This window comes from Schistocerca serialis, chromosome 4 (assembly GCF_023864345.2).
Source record: "Schistocerca serialis cubense isolate TAMUIC-IGC-003099 chromosome 4, iqSchSeri2.2, whole genome shotgun sequence".
Taxonomy (NCBI): domain Eukaryota; kingdom Metazoa; phylum Arthropoda; class Insecta; order Orthoptera; family Acrididae; genus Schistocerca; species Schistocerca serialis.
The window spans coordinates 707973849-707992204 of NC_064641.1; the positions used below are offsets into that span (position 1 = coordinate 707973849).

An 18356-nucleotide genomic window follows, 5' to 3' on the forward strand; every position below is an offset into this window, starting at 1 on the left:
AATCATCTCGGAGGCCTGGCAATCGCAAGCGCTGCCAGTAAGCAGTAAGCATGTACTGCCGAAACGCTAGGTGTCCATCCTCTTCATGACAACTGTTGACAAAATGTACGAAATGGCCAATCAACCACATGACGGTATGGAGCTTCGTTCGCGGAAAAAAGGAAGAATCGGGCCGGACGATGATGTCAATAGTATAAGCGGCTTCAGCAGACCTAGTGACAAAAGCAAGTTGTTTTCTGAGCCAACGCCAATTAGCAAGGTGCCCACAGCAGGTGAATCGATGTTCAAGGGTATCCACGAGACCGCACCGAGTACAGGTGTCCGTGTCAGAAAGACCAATACGGTGCAGTCGTACATTGGTGGGAACCAAATTATTTATGACCCTATACCACGTGGACGCCACGGCCATAGAGTGGATCGGCAGACTAACATTCTTCCAGACGTTCCTCCAGGACACAGGTGGAGACGCCAGTTCTATTGGATTGGGACCGGCCAGCCCCTCCCAGCGGGCAATCAAGCCCTTGGTCGTTGGCACCGGTCGCCGCAAGAAGACGTCACCGAGGTAACTCACCGCAATGTAAAATTCCCGAATGTGTTTCAACTTAAAATTTAGGCGTCCGACATCGACAGGTGGAGCAAGGCTCGCCGGACGCACAACAGTAAAAAGCCTGGATGTAATTGAAGTCACTTCTTGCGTAACAATTAGAGTCGTTCGGCGGACGTACAAAGCAGACGCCTTGCGAGTAATGTCAGAGAGGCCCAAGCCTCCGGAGATACGCGGTTTCGTCATTACCTCGTAACGTAACTTGAATAGATGGCCCTTCCATATAAACCTGCTAGACAATTGGCGCAACCTTTTCGCCACCATCATGGGAAGTGGGAACAGCTGAGCAACATAATAAGCTTTACATAAAACGTAGGTGTCTAAAATTCTGACTTTGTGCAAAATGGTAGCAGAGCGCTGCTCATGGACCATCAGAGCCCCCTGTATCTTCTCGGTGACAGATTTCCAATTGAGAGCCGCCATTTTTAGAGGACACCGATCAATGATAATCCCCAAGGACGTATGGCGATCGACAAAAGTGGCCCAAGGGACGTCAGCATCGCGAAATCCTCGAATATCAAGGAACTTACATTTACCCTGATTGAGACGCGCTCCAGAGACACGACAGTATGCATCAACTGCCCCTTTTAACAACGGGATATCATCACGTTGACGGAGGAGAACAACGACATCATCCGCATATGCCTTAACAGAGAGCTTCCCACCAGAGAGGGACATACCCTGAAGCTTGAGAGCAATAGTCCGAAGCAGCGGTTCCAGGGACAATACGAATAAAGACATAGAGAGCGGACTACCCTGAGGCACTCCGCGGCGGATAGCAATGGGCGGCGTCAGCTGCCCATTGACTGACACCCGAGCTGTTATTCCCCTATACAAATTGCCAAGAACACCACGTGATGAAGCGTTAAAACCTATTGTACCTAAAACACGATCTAAAAACACATGACTGACGTGATCAAAAGCCTTATAAAAATCAAGGAAGGCAAAGGCACAATGTACGTTTGTAACCGCCGCAACCGAGACAACATCCCGATATTCGGCTACTGGTGTCAGAATAGATCTATCATGAAAACAACATTGATGTGCACCAATCACACCCCGAAGCAGAGAAGACAACCGGCTGTTGAGCGCTCTAGCAGCTGTCTTGTAGTCAAAATTCAGCAATGTGAGCGGACGAAGATTGGCAGCAGATAAACGACCAGAGGACTTCGGAATTAAAACAATTTTCCCTACTTTAAAATCGGCAGGCACATCCATCCCCCTGACAATCTCATTTAAAATCTGCGTAAAAATGCCACCCAAAAGAGGCCAAAAACGGAGATAAAATTCTTTAGGCAGGCCGTCTGGACCCGGCGATTTACTGGACGGAGAGCGAGCAATAAAATCGAAAACATCATCTACCTGGAACTCCCGGAGAAATTCGCCGTTCGCGTCAGGCGCGATCGTCGCAGTTAGATCCCCAAAGACATCTTCCGAAAGAGACTCACCAGAATCATCGGCAGAATAGAGACTAGTGTAATATTGGTGAAGAGCACGAATCATTTCCTCCTGTGCAATAAGCTGTCGTCCATCATCCACCGTAAGAGAAGAGATGAAGGAGCGACGACGACGAGTCTGATGCCGTAGCAGGTGGTACAAGGATGTCAGTTCACCTTCAACAAGAGAGTGAGGTTTCGACTTAACTCGCAGACCATCCATCTGTCGTCGTTTAAGGCTCAAGAGCTTGGCTTTAATACGACGAACATCATGGATCCGCAGAGGAGAGGTACCCGCCGCGTCATATAGTTCACGCAGGACAGAGTAGTAATATTCATGCGTGTTCTTAAAATCACGCGCCCTTGCAGCACAGTAAAAAATCAAAGTCTGACGAATCTTGGGCTTGGCAAACGCAGTCCACCAAACCAGCAAGGAGGGGTATCGCGGGACAGAGCGAAGACATCGCTCCCACACGCCGCTTATAACATCATCCATATCACTGTCGGCAAGGTGGGAAACATTTAACATCCACTGGGAACGATAAAGTTTTGCAGGTTGGTGACTAAGATTTACAGTTGCAGTAAAAGCACAATGGTCAGAAAAACTAGTAGGAATAACATCGACAGAAAGAATTTTATCACATAAAAAATCAGATAAATAGAATCTGTCGAGTCTACTGCATGAGGACGCGGTAAAAAACGTATATTTCACCAGGGTTGGATATTTGTGTTCCCAAACATCACGCAGATGCATCGTACGAACTAAGTCATGTAAATCACGGCAATAATTAAAATTGGGGGACTGGTCTTCAGGGCGTAAAACACAATTAAAATCGCCTCCGAGCAGGAGACTCCGAGGACTCTGGCGCAAAAGATAAATAAGCTCTTCTTTATAAAAGCGCGATCGAGCCACAGTGTGACCCGAACCAGAGGGGGCATACAAAACAACGAGGCGGAGATCAAAAAGACGACAACCAATCCCACGGCCAGAGTCAAGGAATTCAATGTCAGTAATAGGAATGCCCTCTCGAAAGAAAAGAGCAGTTCCTGTTGAATATTCCGGCGCGACATTAAAAACAGTTTGAAATCCAGGTAGAGAGAGATCAGAAAACAACACTTCCTGCAAAAACACTACGTCCGCACAGGCGTCGTAAATAAACTGCCGCAAAGAGGCAATGCGAACGTCGGACTCAATACGGTTAACATTTAAGGTAAGAAAGGTGTATGCTTGAACCATAGAGAGAAAAGCGAGAAAACAAATCACCTACACCGACGCACCAGCGTCACAGTCCATAGCAGGGGTGACGGAGGCTTCCGAGGGAGGGGGACTGCTACCCCGTTCCGCGGATCCCTTACGTTTCGGTTTTTTACGAACAGCATTAACGTTCGGCTGAACGCGTAACTTGCGTCGGCTGACGGGCAAGGAAGCTTCAGCCGTCGGTGACGTAGGAGGGTCAAGTTCTGTATCCGACACCACCCGCGCCGGTCCACATGCGGGATCCGGGGTCGCGGGGGCAACATCCGACAAAACGGAATGGTCAACACCTGCACTAGCTTCCGGCAAACATGGACTGCACGGAGGCGAAACGTGAGCAGGAAGGTCCGAGGCCGCAGAGTTGGAAGGAAGCGGAGCAGCTCCGCTGGCAGAGGGATGGGGCAGCGAAGCAGGAAGTTGTCGCGGCTCCACTTGTTGTGACATCGAAGTCGGTTCGGAAGACGGCGCCAACAGGCCCGACCGACGACCCGACTCGAGAGAAGCTGCGTCGGAGGCCGGAGGGGCGCCAGCAGCCGCCACCGGAACCGCTACCTCAGGAGGGCAGGGAGCAGCTACAGTACACAGTGGCTCGGAGGATGCCGGTCGCTCGGACTGGGGCATCTCAGGGAGATCCTCATCCGTACTATTTCCATCGTGTGGGCGACGCCTCTTATTATTCAAAAGTGGCACACCCACCTGAGGGACAGACGGAACAACATCAGATTTAGCACGCAAAGGAGGAAATTCTGTGTCAGGGATGCGCAAAACCTGTGGCGGGGCGCTACTACCACTGGACTGTGCTACACCAAGAGCAGAACCACCTGCAACGAGGTCAGCGACCGTTAACTTGCGACGCTGTTCGAGAGAATTTTTTAAAACAAAAACTCTCCGCGGACAGTCGGTACGCACGTGACCACTTTCATTGCACAAAAAACAGGTGCCAACCTGACCACTATATGTTACATGGACACGATATCCACCGATCTGCAGGTGAGATGGAATATTCTGCTTAACGTGCATTTCGACTGAACGAATACCACTGTAACATTGCAGGCGATGTTGGCTTGACCAGCGTTCAAGGCGAACGCTCTTTACATCACCATACTTCTGTAGACCCTCCTTAAGATAGACATTATCCACCTCCGGTGGAAGGTTGTAAACACGAACACTGGTGTACGTAATGGAAGCATTGGAAAGCAGCACGGTACTTACAGAATCATCCCGATGCCGAAAGAGACCTTGATGACCGTATTTAGAAAGAATTTTATCAACCTGAAGTGGGTCCATAAACTTAACAAAGAAAACATACAGTTCGGTATCAAAATAAGCAGTGTGCACCTGATCCGAATGAACACCAAAGGTATCTACCAACCAATCATGAATCTCAAGAGAACTAGGTTGCACATGGCGGGTTGACTTGTCAAAAGCAAAACTAACTGTAGCCTGACGAGGAATAACCTGGGACGACATTTTCAAAAGATGCGGTAGAAACCGCTACACAAAAAACACTGAAATAAGGACAGAAAGTAACACAAGGTACGAAACAACGACGGAGAAACACTCACAGAAGTTGCAACACAACACGTAAACAAAAACGATAGTCCACTATACGTAACGCTACGGCGGAGCGGAAGACTAGGCACGTCCACACTGCACGGCGTCTAAAGCGGAACTGACTTAAGGAACAATATTATACTCTGCCTGGCTAAAGACGTCTAATCAAGCAAAATATTGCGTAATCATTATCTCTCAGTTATATATTAGCGTTAAACGATATAAATATCAAAAATACTAGACACTTCGCGCCTGGAGAAAGTGCGAGTCGGCGCCTTCACCTTAATGTCAGAACGCGAAAATTGCACTAGTAGCTTTTTTCAAGCAAGTTCTGTTCGTCCGTTCTCCGTAATCGTTTGGTATCTGATTAAACTGACATACTCGCCTATGGCTTTCGTAAACGAAAATTTCATTGTGACCCCGACGTGATTTGAACACGCAACCTTCTGATCTGGAGTCAGACGCGCTACCGTTGCGCCACGGAGTCGACGCTGCTTAGGTCTTGTCATGAATAGGTTCCTCGAACACTTATTGTACCGTTCAAACCTAAGAAATAATGACAGTAGGATCCACGAGACACTCGTCCCAGATGTACTTGCTCTGGCGGGGGTGTAACTCAGTGGTAGAGTGTCTGCTTCGCATGCAGAAAGTCCTGGGTTCAAATCCCAGCTCCTCCAATTTTTGTTTCTCCGTGCAGCAGTACATGAAAACTTTTGCCTATCACCATATTCTACAAAATTCAGTGTACAAGATTCTTCCCCCAAGCAAGTGGATTTCGTACAGTTCGACCTCATGGCGGGAGGACGATGACCTGCAAGACCCTGGGCTCCGATCCCCCCCATTGAAATGTTGCTCCAAAGCCTTCGGTATAGTGTGCAGGGTGCATCTCAAACATGTATTTGCAACTCACCGCGACAATCGTCATTTGTTTTTTTCGAGATACTGAAAAATGAAGGGGGCACCCGGGATTGAACCGGGGACCTCTCGATCTGCAGTCGAATGCTCTGCGACTTTTTTTTTTTTTTTTTTTTTTTTTTCATCTGCTACCATCTGTACCCGAAACCTTCGTAATCGCCTTCACGGGTCGGACCCGAGTGTCAATTGCTCACATCGAATAAGAAATTCATTTGATATTGACGGCGAGCTTTTTGCGCTGACTCAGCCACTGACGTGCGATCAGTTTGCACAAAACGCTAGGGCTCGTCCGGGATTTGAACCGGGGACCTCCTGCACCCTAAGCAGGAATCATACCCCTTTTTTTTTTTTTTTTTTTTTTTTTTTTTTTTTTTTTTTTCTGGTGGGACTCGAACCCACAATCCCCGGTTTAGGAGACCGATGCCTTATCCATTTTTTTTTTATTTTTTCTTTTTTTTTTTCTTGGGCCTCCCTTCTCCCCACATAGCCCATCCAATCGCGCACCTTTTCTGCCTTCGTCGGCTAGCTTCTACGCTTTAAATTTATTATTATTATTATTATTTTTTTTTTTTTTTTTTTGTGTATATGGTATAACATAAAGTAAATGAAAACAAAAGGGATGAGTGGCTTCGACTCATGAATGCCATCTCCGAGAAGAAATCCTCTGTATGTGCCGCCTCCATCGGCATTGTGGTTGTTCGTGATTTTTCTCAAATTACCTTTGGCAACCGTACCTTAGTGGCCCTCTTACGTCGGAAAACTGTAAGGTCAGCTTCTCGGGTTGCAATGTGTTCACTCCGTTCCGAGTTCGTCCTGTTTCATCGTGTGGTCTCTTCTCTTTACTGTCCTGTCTTGTCTACTCTTAGCTTTACACCCGCCAGTTCTGTGGGGCATCCATGATCGCTTTGATGAGAAAATTTGCGTATTCCTGTTTATAATGTGGAAGTTTGCGAAGTCCATCGTGCTGTGTTTGTAAATATGTAGAAAAGTCTCCAATGCTACGTTCTGAGTTTGTAATAATATAGTAGATTGCTTGTCCTTTCAGCCAGTTTACGGCATTTCGTTTCGTGGTAGGGTAGAGGTCATCGTCCGGTAGAAGTAGACTCTTAAGGGTGATGGCTTGAGGGGACGTGCGTTGTAGAAATGCCAAGAGGTTTCTAACCGCTTTCCAGATGTCATGCGCCGTACCGCATACGAATGTGTGTTCATCAGTATCTTGCACGTTACAGGTTGCACAAAGGGAAGTATCAGCCAAATGTATCGAATGTAAGCGGGAAGTCGTGGGAAGTTTTCTATTGACCACGTAATACCACAATGCTCTCACTCCCGTTGGCAAATGTGGATGATGAACACTTCTCCATACACGTGGCCAGACTGCCTCGGGGTACTTAACTTCAATACTGTTTCGAGCGTGCGTCGTGAGCAAATATTTGTACACTGCTCGCACTGTGACTATTTGTTCCTCAGGCATTCCCAGGCGGACGTAGCTATAGTCAAGCAAAAATTGCTTGATATGATGAAGGTCGTCTGGTATGTGATGAACATCCACAGGCGCGTCAAGATTAGCCGGCTTTATTTCGTTCAATAGAAAAGTGGTGATACTATTAGGCGAATTCTTCCATCTGCTAAACGTAGAACTGACGTACAGGGCCCGTGTCTTCGTATAGACGTCGATGAGGTTGAGACCACCTGACACCGACGGTAGAGTCAACGTAGAATACTTGACTTTGAAAATGTGGCCGCGGCTGACGAAGTGGCCGAAGGCAGCTAACAATCTGCCTGCCATCGGGAGGGGTAGCGGAAGTACGCGTGCCACGTAGTTAACTTTAGAGACGAGATAAATGTTCATCAAGGCCACGCGTTGTATTTCGTCCAGCGACCTGAGGGTATGTTGACGTATGCTCGCGCGCACTGTATTTAGCAAATCTTTGTAATTGATTGCAATCGTGCGGCGGATGTCACGAGTAAATTTCACTCCCAAGCACTTCATGACCGTGATCACCTTGATCTGTCCAGGAATAGGGGCCTTCAATCCGCGACCGATGTTCAGGACACCGGACTTCATTACATTCAACTGAGCCCCCGCCGCCTTCCTATACTGCTCTACTATGTCCATCGCCGTCTGTATCACAGCCGTGGTTCGCACAAGAAAGGCCACATCATCCGCGTAGGCGCGGCATACAAACTTTTGACCATACATCAGGACACCCTGGAGGTGGGAGGTCAGCGCTGTTAATAGCGGCTCGATGGCGATAGCAAACAGCGCCATCGACATAGGGCAGCCCTGTCTGACCGAACTTTCAATAGTTATCGGCCCCACTGATCGCCCGTTGAGCAAAATCGTGGACTGGGAGTGGCGCAGCAGACGTGCGATGATGGTGAGGAAACGGTGGGGGAAGTTCATTGTCTGCATGGTTTTCAGTAAATACTCATGGTTCACACGGTCGAATGCTTTGTCAAAATCGAGAGCAACCAAGGCGCACGGAATGCGACAGGCGGCAGCTATCGCTATGACGTCGCGATAGTCACACAAGGTGTCGTGAATGTTGCGACCTATACCGACACTCGTTTGGGGCGGGGCTGTAACCGTGTTCATCACCGGTTTGAGCCTCCTAGCTATAATCCTTGCAAAGATCTTATAATCACAGTTTAGAAGTGTGAGCGGGCGGTAGTGTTTTGCGGATTGCGCCAATGGCGACTTAGGAACCGGTATGATCAGGCCCTCACTGAATTGTCGCGCGATGTCTTTGTCGGGGTCCATTAATTCCTGGCATATGCACGTCAGTTTCGGTAACAACAGTCGTTTAAATGTGCGATAGAACTCCACCGGTAGGCCGTCTGGCCCAGGTGACTTGTTCTCAGGGCCCGTCAGCAGTGCATCTTCTACTTCCTCTGCAGTAGGTTCAGCCAACAATTGAATTGCTTCCGTCTGATTCACCTTGCGGGTTATACCCGACAGTAAAGCCTCCATCGCCTCGCGATCCACAGGGCCAGCGGCGTATATAGTCGCATAATAGTGCTTCATCTCAGCTGATATCTCTCGCTGCTGCAACAACAAACATCCGTCCTCCGTCCGTAGTTCAGTGACCAGTTTCCTGCGGCGACCTGTCCGCTCCTTAAGTACGTGATAGGTGGAAGGTTGCTAGCCTGCGACACCGTCACGAAGTCGCGCCCTGACTTTGCACCCGATGAGCTTTTGACGCGTCAAAGCCGTAATCGTGGCTTTTATCCGTTGTATTTCTTGGTGATTGTCTATAATCGACGCGTCCGGGCGGTATAAGTCTCGAAGGACCTGGAAATAGAACTCGACCGTCCTGGTGTACCACTCCTTCCTGTCACGGGAGTATCTCATAAAGGACTTCCTGATTGTCGGTTTTGCACAGTTTAGCCACCATTCCAACGCCGAGGCATATTGAGAAAACCTTCTCTCACAAGCCGCCCAAGACGCAGCGAAGAGTTCATGGCATGCCTGTTCGTCCAAATGCGATACATTCAACTTCCAGTATCCTCTTCCACGGTACGTCCCTTGTCGTTGGAGGTTGATTGTACAAATGTACGCCGCGTGGTCAGAGAAGACGGTCGGCCATATCTCCGTCTGTAAAAGTCTTCGACTTAAATCCAGCGTGACGTAAATACGATCGAGTCGGCTGGCGGAGTGAGTCGTGATATGCGTGAATCCTGGCCTATCGCCATTGACGTGTTCCCAGGTATCAATAAAATGAAAGTCCCGTATGATAGCCGCTAGATCCGGACAAGTGTTAAAATGTGGCGTCTGGTCTTTCGGAGATAGGACGCAGTTGTAGTCGCCACCGAATATAATGTGGTCGTAATGGCCTACAAGCAATGGTGCAATAGCATCGGTAAAAAATGCCGCCCGTTGTGGTCTATTACCAGTGCCTGAAGGGGCATAGACGTTGACGATACGAGTATCGTAAATGGTGAGCGCCATGCCTCTCGCCGTTGGGAGGTACTCTACGTCAGTCGCTAGTATCCCTTCCTTTGTGAGGATGGCTGTTCCAAGTTCTTGCACAGTCCCGGGATGAGTGAAGGCTATATATCCACTAATCGTGGCGAGGTCTATGTTCTTCACATCTTGTAGTAAGACCACGTCGAGTTCGGCCGCATATAACATATCACGTAAGGTCTGCAGTTTGAGATTGCTGCTGATACTGTTGATGTTGACAGTCCCTATCCTGTAAGCTTGTGCAGAAGTCGCTGATGGAAGGGAGGAAGGCCTTTTCTGTGACTACACGCACTATAGATTATTGTTCGCTGGGGCGGGTGGGAATCCCATCCGTATCATCCCCGACCCCGCGCATTATCGCTGTCCCCACACCAACCATAGGATCGTCATTCAAGTCCCCTCCTGGTGGAACGCTTTCCACATCATCGGCCCAGTTGCCGGTCGCCCGGAGTCCAACCTCCGTCGTGTCGCCGTCAAGTGTCTGCATGGGTATGTCATGCGGGGTCACCTCCAGTGTCGCGTGCACTACCATCTGTTCGGTGGGTGGGTTAGGTGGCTCGGTCGTCGCAAGAATGCCTGCCGGAATGAGGACTTGGAGGATGCCATCGTCGTGTGCTACCGGTGTACCTCCAAGTGTGCGGGCAACCCGCTGAGCCTTTTCACGCACCTCCTTCGCCGTCTGGTCCGCGTTCGGGGGCGCAATCCGTTGTTTTTTCCGTCTGCGGGGTGAGTGCCGTGGTCGGCTCATCTCACTATCGGAAGATACGGTCTGGTCCGGTTCCTGCGGGCCCTCCGGATCCTGGAGCACGACGTTTTCAGCCGCAGCAACTGCGGCATGGCCCTCGTCATCGGGAGCGACCCGTTGCTCCGACTGGGCAGCGAATAAGTTTGTCGCCGCTATCTGGTTCGTGACTATGGGCGCATCGTGGGTCTCAGGTGGTGACGGGCGAGGAGCCGCCTCCTCTACTAGTAAGTGGTCCGGTTCCGGTCCTCTGACTGCCGCAACGTAACTTACCGGCAACGACTGCATAGTCGCAGGTCTTACGGCTTCTCCCACTGGTAACTGCGCTATCCTCCGCTGCATGCAGTCCGAGCGAACATGGCCTTCCTTACCACAACCTGAGCACGTTCGGGGCTGCCCTTCATACATTACAATGGCTCTACATCCACTGACGTATATATATGAAGGGACGTGACGCCGAAGATCAATTTTTACCTGCCGCACTCCATTGAGAACAGGGAAGGTATTGAAAGTTGTCCACTTCTCCGCTGTATTACTTAAGTCCGTGCCATATGTAGTAAGAACATTATTGATCTGCCCTGCAGGCACCTCAAACGGAAGTTCAAAGATCCTAATGGTCCTGCGCCAAGTCCCGCCATTTCAACCGTCACATCCCCCACGTTACCGTCACAATGGGTGAACTTAAATCGACCTCCCGAAGAGGCTATTACTCGTGCACAGCAGTCTGTGTTCGACATCTTCACGTAGACTGTTCGGCTTACTATCGACAAATGGATCCCGATAACATCGTCGAATTGTAACTTCACTACATCGCGCAAATAGGCCTCTATTTCGTATGGCTTAGGTCGTGCATTATCGTCGTCGAAACTAAATTTCAGTGTGTTTGTACGGAAATGAGTCTCCATCGTTACCACGTGAACATGACTAAAGCCCTCGAGAAACGGCTAGTCCCACCGTGTTCACTCACCACTCGCCGCGGAGCGGGTCCGGAACTGCGGGGACGTAAACAGCGCACGTCCGCACACCTCGCCAGCCGCGAGTAGACTTAAAATTGGAGGAGCTGGGATTTGAACCCAGGACTTTCTGCATGCGAAGCAGACACGACTGAGCTATACCCCCTTTTACGATCTTTCTGTTCCCATAACTTAAGGAAAAATATTATACTCTGCCTGGCTAAAGACGTCTAATCGAGCAAAATATTGCGTAATCATTATCTCTCAGTTATATATTAGCGTTAAACGATATAAATATCAAAAATACTAGACACTTCGCGCCTGGAGAAAGTGCGAGTCCGCCTTCACCTCAATGTCAGAACGCGAAAATTGCACTAGTAGCTTTTTTCAAGCAAGTTCTGTTCGTCCATTCTCCGTAATCGTTTGGTATCTGATTAAACTGACATATTCGCCTATAGCTTTCGTAAACGAAAATTTCATTGTGACCCTGACGTGATTTGAACACGCAAGCCTCTGATCTTAAGTCAGACGCGCTACCTTTGCACCACGGAGTCGACGCTGCTTAGGTCTTGTCATGAATAGGTTCGTCGAACACTTACTGTACCGTTCAAACCTAAGAAATAATGACAGTAGGATCCACGAGACACTCGTCCCAGATGTACTTGCTCTGGCGGGGGTGTAACTCAGTGGTAGAGTGTCTGCTTCGCATGCAGAAAGTCCTGGGTTCAAATCCCAGCTCCTCCAATTTTTGTTTCTACGTGCAGCAGTACATGAAAACTTTTGCCTATCACCATATTCTACAAAATTCAGTGTACAAGATTCTTCCCCCAAGCAAGTGGATTTCGTACAGTTCTACCTCATGGCGGGAGGACGATGACCTGCAAGACCCTGGGCTGCGATCCCCCCCATTGAAATGTTGCTCCAAAGCCTTCGGTATGGCGTGCAGGGTGCATCTCAAACGTGTATTTGCAACTCACCGCGACAATCGTCATTTGTTTTTTCGAGATACTGAAAAATGAAGGGGGCACCCGGGATTGAACCGGGGACCTCTCGATCTGCAGTGGAATGCTCGACGACTTTTTTTTTTTTGGGCCTCCCTTCTCCCCACACAGCCCATCCATACGCTCACGTTTGTGTGCCTTCTTCGGCTAGCTTCTGCGCTATATTAGTGGATTTTTTTTGCGGTGGTAGATCTCAGGATCACTACGTCTCAAGCTCGTCTTCACTTAATAATAGGATAAATGTATCCGTTTCGTTCTGCAGTCGTCGATGATCAGTTTCCTGAAGGCATGATTCAAAGTTGTCTTCTCTTAGCTTTGAGAGTATGTTCGCCAAGATTAACGCCGCGTTGTTTTCCTGTAGTTATTAACTAAAGTAACGGGGTACTATTGTGTGTTCCTTGAGTTGGTGTAGACAAAAACAACAAGATCAGAGGTTTCTCTTTCAGCATCATAAATAATAATAGAAAAATAAAGTTCCGTATAGAGGAAAGATGGGTATCTAGAAAGAAATACGGCCCCGTCTGTTAAACGTCGTCAAATCGAACTATACCTGTCTTCTGAGTAAAGTAAAAAACAGAAATAAATACTGGCTCCACAAGTTTGGCATCCTGTTGCATGCTGCTTCTCGTTGACCTTAGGTGCACACATTGTACAACCTATGAAGCAATGGAGTCCTGAAAACTGACAATTAGATACCCTGATAAGAGAAGAAATAAATAAAAAAGCAATGATCGTACCCATTGGTTCGCACACTTAAAGCTTCCCATCATTCAAAGCAACGGTGAGAAAATTCTGCAACTTTTCTTTATACTTTCGTAATCGTTTGATCGCGTAATATTCGGCAATAAGATACATATGAAAATCAGAAAGTGTAGGCGGTTTAGTCGTCAGCATATAATATAGGTACTGTCCAATTAACCAGGTATAGCTATTATTTTTAGATTTCGGAAATAAATTCCAGTCCGGGTGGAATATATCTTGCAGTTGTATTGCGGATGGCGTCGTTCTATTAATAAGAGCCAGTTTCATTCTCGTCCAATTCCAGATTTGCGTCTGATCTGGGGTGCAGTATAATATGTGTTGCAATGTTTCCACATGGCCACATGTGTCGCAAGTCGGTGTAAGCCGTAGTTGAATCTTACACAATTTCTCCCCCGTGGGCATCACCTCGTTCACAACATCATACCACACGGAACGAACTCGGGAACGAAGAAGAGGAGTGCTGATATTCACCCAAATTTGTCGCCAGTTCTTGCCAGGATACTTCATTTCTATAGAGTTATTCTGTTGCCGATTCGTAAATACACTGTAGACAGCAGCAGCAGTGAATGCTTGCAGGTGTTGATGCACATAGCTGGACTCCACGTAATATCGGCGAATATGAACGAGCTAGGGGAGGATATGTCCAACATTTATCGGTGGCGTCATATCCGGTGGTCGTAACTGCTGGAATAGACGCGCTGTAAGACCTGTCTGACTATATCGTAAGATCCTTGATGTTCGAGCTAGAAAAATCGCTAAGCAATGTAATTCAACATCTTTAAGGGCGAGACCACCTTTATACCGAGGTAAAGCGGTAGCCTTGAAAGCGACTTTAAAAATATTACCTCGCCGAATGTACCAGCCTGCAAGGGCTAAAATTCTGTTTGCAATATCAGGAGGAATAGGGAGAACAGCGGCAACATGGTAAATCTTGCTGAGAACATAATGATTGACGAAATTTGCTCTCTGAATCCTGTCTAAACACCTCATATTGCGCTCTCGAATCAAAGCTCGAAGGACGTTGAGCTTCTGTTCCCAATTCACTCTTACCATTTCCCGTGGATTCGGAGTGAGAATCAAACCAAAGTGCTTCAGCTGGTTGGTTGCCTCTAACCAAACGGTGTCCGCGAAGCGAGCCTGCGGACCTAAATGCAAGACTGGATTTCCGTTCGTTAAGGCGTGCACCGCAGGCGCTGGCATACCGGTGGACAAGCCGTCGCACGGTATCGAACTCTTCGTCGTTGTTGATAAGGACGCTGATATCGTCCGCATAGGCATGACAGACGGTCTTGGTATTCAGCGTTTGAAGACCCGGTAAGGTGACGCAAAACGTTTTCAGTAGTGGCTCTATAGCAATGGCGAAAAGAGTCGTGGAAAGCGGGCACCCTTGTCGCAAACCTTGTTGAATGGGCACAGGGGCTGTTAACTGGCCGTTGAATTTCACGCGGGAAGACGTATTGCAGTTACAGTTCCTTATTATCTGTACGAAATGCTCGTTGAAACCCAGTTTGTCCAGCGTTCTGAATAGAAATCCATGGTTAGTCCGATCAAATGCTTTGTCGAAGTCAAAAAAGATTATTGCCAACGTGGTCTTGCAAATTTAAGTCAAATATGCAATATCTCGGTATTCGCACAGGGCGTCTATCATCGATCGACCAGTAATCACGTTCATGTGGTATGAACCAAGCACTTTACTAAGGACTGGCTTGAGTCTGGCATTCAGAATCCGAGTAAAGATTTTGAAATCTGCATTGAATAGGGTGATTGGCCGTAAGTTATTGAGTGAAGTCCCTGGTGACGGTTTGGAGACTATCAGGCCCTCAGTGAACTGCGATGGAAAAGCAGTATGCGTTAACAGTTCATTATACATGATAGTCAGTTCGTCGCCGAAAACATCCCAATACCGAAGATAAAATTCAACCGGCAAACCGTCTGATCCTGCGGCTTTTCCTTTCGCCGCAGACGTAATGATTGACTTCACTTCGAAGTTAGTTATGTTTGCCAGGAGCTGTGCGTGGTCGTCCGGATCCACCGATGCCGTAATGTTAGACAAAAATTCCTCTCCCGCCTCTACATCTGTGTCAGGCAGTGAGTAAAGTTGCCGGAAATGATTCCGAATAAAAGCCTTAAGCTCGCCTTGCTCATCATAAACACGACCATCGTCATCCGTCAGTTGAGTAATGATTTTTTTGTCTGCCTCTTTTAGCTTCCCGTATGACGTGGTACAAGGACGCTGACTCGTTAAAGGTGTCATCGAAAGCACGTGCCCTGACTTGGGCTCCTGCCAGAGACTCACGAACCAATGCGGTGATTTTGGCTTTGGTACGTTTAATGCGAAGGAGATTGCCAGGCAGTGCAGAGGAATCGTTATACAACTGGCGGAGAGCGGTAAAATAAAATTCCAACGTCTGTTTCTTCCAGTACGCCTTGGCCCTGGCAAACCGACAAATACATTTCTTTATGTGCGGTTTTACTAGCTCTGTCCACCAATGAACACGCTCCCTAGACCTTTGTCGTCGCTGGAGGCACCATTGCCACGTTCCAATGAGATCCTTCTTCAGGTCGCCGTCGTCCAACAGTGCGACGTTCAGTTGCCATACGCCTCGACCCAAAAAGGTTTTCTGCGAGACGTGCCTAAGCGTTATGTGATACGCACAGTGGTCGCTAAAATTAACAGGCCATATTTCACAATCCCTGGCTGCGCTTAAAATGTCTTTAGATACATAGAACCTATCCAGACGACTAGCGGAGGTAGCGGTAACATACGTATATCCGGTCACCTGCGGGCGAAGTGAGCACCAGGTATCTTGTAAGTCCAGCCCATCAATTAAATCTCGCAACTCCAAACAAAAATTAAAATTCGGACACTGGTCTTCTCTGCGTACAACATAATTAAAATCGCCGCCCAATAAAATCTTCCAACAACCACAGGATAATAATGGCACAATTTCATCGCGATAAAAAACAGTCCTATCTCTTCGGCCTGCAGATCCAGTCGGGGCATAGACGTTGACCAAAAGCAAATCTTCGAATTGTACGACAATCCCTCGACCCGTTTCTAAAATCGCTCGAGGTTTACAAGTGATGCCCGCTTTGTACAAAATTGCAGTCCCTGCCTCATCGCCAATATTTATGAGGGCCTCATAGCCTGTGACAGTCCCGACCTTGGGTGTGACGACTTCTTGTAGGAATACGACATCTATATCGGTGGCATACACATAGTCAGTCAAACATTTTAATTTTACATCAGATGTTATTCGATTTATATTAGCAGTTGCAATTTTGTAATCCCGCATAAGAAGGGTGATGCCATGTTAATGCGTATCGTCAGCCCAGGAAGGCTGCCTGCTCGACCCCGGCGAGTGAGCGGTATCCATAAATGCATCGGGTCCAGAACTGTCGACATGCATCCCCATATCGGGTTCCTCTGAATGCTGCACGACCTGTACTCCATCGCCTGTGACGAGTCTCTCACATTCATCCGTCCGGAACTGCTTGATAGTACGCTGCAGTTTCTGTTCAAGAGTACGAGTTTCCTCGTCACTCTGCTTACGGACCGATTTCTTTTATCGTCCTTTCCTCTGAGGACGGGTGCCCTCGACTTGTTCGTTGTTGTCAGATTTCGCAGCGGTAGGGGTAGCTCCCGTGGGAGACTGTTCTTTGCCGGAAACTACGCTGACTGGAGAAGACACTTCAAGGGGATGGGAAACTCGCGGCTGGTCATCAGAGTCCTCAGGTGGAAGACTCTCCACAGATGGGAGCAAATGTTGATCGGGCAACCGAGGCGGAAGTTCCACACGGACCACGCCAGCATCGGAAGGGCGCGAATTTCCGGCCCCGTCGTTTGCATAGTTTTCCACGTCAGAAGCAACGGGCAGTCGGCTCGCCGTAGCTGTGTTTACATCGGCGGCGGTCACGTCTGGCACAACCTCAGCCGCGTGCAGCTGTGGCGCCCTAACGACAGACGGACCGACAAGGCTCTCGGCATACGTCGGCCTATTACCATCCTGCCCAACTACAAGGCCATCACGTTGTCGGAAAACACGACGCACTGGTTTAGCACGGGGACACGCGGCCTTCATATGGTCCGGAGAGCCACAAAGGACACATGTACGTGGTTGCCCCTCGTACATTACGAGTGCCCGGAAGCCTTGTACCACGACATTTGACGGGATATGCTTGCATAGATCAATTCGCGCTACCCGGACACCATTATCCACATTGAAGTGTTTAAGTCCGCTCCACTGCTCTTGGTGAATTTCCAATACGTTCCCATACTGGGACAGACATTGCCGAATACGTTCAAGATCAATTTCAAATGGTAGGTTGAATACACGGACCGTGCGCAGGCCTAACCCAGCATGGGTAACGACAACTTTACAAATTTCACCATCAGAATTAACGAACTCGGCGGTACCCTTAGTTAAGTCCATTATACGTAAACAGGGCTCGTCACTAACAAGTTTCACGTAGACGGCATTCGCCAGAAAATCGCATGAAAATCCTAAAACTTCCTCGTCCTCAAGACCCAATCTGTCGAAGAAAAAATCGACTAATTCGTAGACATGAGGTCGGCCAAACCCGAATGGAAATTGGAAACGCAACGTGTAACGGCGTAACTGATCATCCATGGCAAAGGCCATGATGTACTCACAAGACTAAACCAGCTGCAGGCGCCGCCAAACACGCGCGGAGCGAGCACTCCGGCACGTCTGCACACGGCCGCTGCTGCGGCGGAACTGACGACTGAGCTACACCCCCTTTCACGATCTTTCTGTTCCCATAACTTAAGGAAAAATCTTATACTCTGCCTGGGTAAAGACGTCTAATCGAGCAAAATATTGCGTAATCATTATCTCTCAGTTATATATTAGCGTTAAACGATATAAATATCAAAAATACTAGACACTTCGCGCCTGGAGAAAGTGCGAGTCGGCGCCTTCACCTTAATGTCAGAACGCGAAAATTGCACTAGTAGCTTTTTTCAAGCAAGTTCTGTTCGTCCGTTCTCCGTAATCGTTTGGTATCTGATTAAATTGACATACTCGCCTATGGCTTTCGTAAACGAAAATTTCATTGTGACCCCGACGTGATTTGAACACGCAACCTTCTGATCTGGAGTCAGACGCGCTACCGTTGCGCCACGGAGTCGACGCTGCTTAGGTCTTGT

General features: G+C 48.3%; 4 non-coding genes across 4 annotated transcripts; 2 read left to right on the top strand and 2 right to left on the bottom strand.

Annotated features, from left to right (window-relative positions):
• Positions 1-5264: 5264 nt before the first annotated feature.
• Positions 5265-5336, bottom strand: Trnaw-cca (transfer RNA tryptophan (anticodon CCA)). The gene has a single exon. It is a non-coding gene; the product is annotated as a tRNA-Trp (tRNA).
• A 118-nt stretch (positions 5337-5454) lies between these two features.
• Trnaa-cgc (transfer RNA alanine (anticodon CGC)) lies at positions 5455-5526 on the top strand. The gene has a single exon. It is a non-coding gene; the product is annotated as a tRNA-Ala (tRNA).
• A 6569-nt stretch (positions 5527-12095) lies between these two features.
• On the top strand, positions 12096-12167 carry Trnaa-cgc (transfer RNA alanine (anticodon CGC)). Its single transcript has one exon. It is a non-coding gene; the product is annotated as a tRNA-Ala (tRNA).
• A 6098-nt stretch (positions 12168-18265) lies between these two features.
• On the bottom strand, positions 18266-18337 carry Trnaw-cca (transfer RNA tryptophan (anticodon CCA)). The gene has a single exon. It is a non-coding gene; the product is annotated as a tRNA-Trp (tRNA).
• Positions 18338-18356: the final 19 nt, after the last annotated feature.